This window comes from Heterodontus francisci, chromosome 34 (genome assembly GCF_036365525.1).
Source record: "Heterodontus francisci isolate sHetFra1 chromosome 34, sHetFra1.hap1, whole genome shotgun sequence".
NCBI classification, from domain to species: Eukaryota; Metazoa; Chordata; class Chondrichthyes; order Heterodontiformes; family Heterodontidae; genus Heterodontus; species Heterodontus francisci.
In genome coordinates, this window is record NC_090404.1 from 38,280,988 (window position 1) to 38,282,638 (window position 1,651).

A 1,651-nucleotide genomic window follows, 5' to 3' on the forward strand; every position below is an offset into this window, starting at 1 on the left:
CATAACTGTGTAACTCTACTCATGATTTTTCCAGGGGATGTTGACTCAACTTTTCACGACACAGCGACTCTGAAATTATACTAACTGATGCACCTGTGTTGACCTCCATGTTGTATTTAGTCGTTTGTGGGACGTGGGCATCGCTGGCAAAGTCAGCATTCTTTGCCCATCCCTAATTGCCCTTGAGAAGGTGATGGTGGTGGTGAGCTTCCTTCTTGAACTGCTGCAGTCATTGGGGTTTAGGGACACCAACAGTGCTGTTGGAAGGGAGTTCCAGGATTTTGACCCAGTGACAATGAAGCAATGGTGACATAGCTCCAAGTCAGGATGGTGTGTGGCTTGGAAGGAAACTTGCAGGCGGTGGTGTCCTCATGCATCTGCTGTCCTTGTCTTTATAGGTGGTCGAGGTCGCGGGTTTGGAAGGTGCTGTCGAAGGAGCCTTAGTGAGTTGCTGCAGTTTATTGGAGCTTCATCCAACGATACTTGGACCACGATGCTCTGTGAATTTTCATTGGACATCCTTGTGCATCTGATCACATGGATCTCAAATGATACCTCATCAACCTGCTGCTGTTTGACAACCATATGCAGTGAATGATGTTTCCTCCTGCCTGTGTTTTCACCGATGACCTTCTTGCGACATGCCTTGGCAAGATAACACTTCTTCTTGCAGCTGTCGCACTCTGCCTTCACAACGGGACAATTCTGGGCTCAATGTTGGCCTCAACACCGGTAACAGGATTTTATTTAACCACTGCTACTACCCTGATGGCCTCCTCCCGTTTTCTTACGAGCAACACCCACATGAACACCACCAGTTGCCGTCATTGGGACCTTCTGCTTACTTATATGCAGCTTATTTACTTCAGCAGATGACTGACGGTTGTTAACTCTCACTTCTCTCGAGTCAAATTCAGCCATGTCCATGGACAGTGCTGTTTGAAAAGCTGTGTCAAAACTCACCTTTGGCAATGTCATCAACTTACTGTGAATGTGCTCACTCTTTAATCTGCAACCAAATCTGTCACACAACACACGCTCTTGAAATTCTCCAAAATTTACAATGAAGTGACAGCTTTTGGAAGGCCACAATAAACTCCCCAATGTCCTCATTGGGCAGCTGATTCCTTGTTCCAAACTGATAGATTTCTGCAATCTTCAATGGTTTCGGATTGTAATGCTGCTCAAGCTTAATCAAAATGTCCTTCAGTAGCGTGTCCTTTAGTTTTGCTGGGGTGAGAAAATTATTGAGCATCTCATACATTCCGGGCCTGCTTAGGTCAAAAATATCCCTCTGTCTTTTCCCACACTGCCTGGTTGACAGCTACATTATCAGGATCTTCGAGGGTATTGTTAACAGTGAAAAAATCTCTATCCACTCCACGTACACACTGAAAGACTGTCAGTCATGGTCATACTCCCTCAATCACGCAATAATTCCCTTAGACACAGCCATCTTGGAAGGTCAGTCCAATAATTTAATTACAATCCGACCACAGAATGTAATTTGTAAGCATTAATTTGTGCTTCCAATGGCGGGACTGTTACCCAGCATTCCCAGCGATCTACGAATATGCCCTATTCCTTCTACAGGAGCACAGCGCGCAGGTGCAGTACTAGCCAGTATTTCGAGCATGCGCATTGTCTGTAT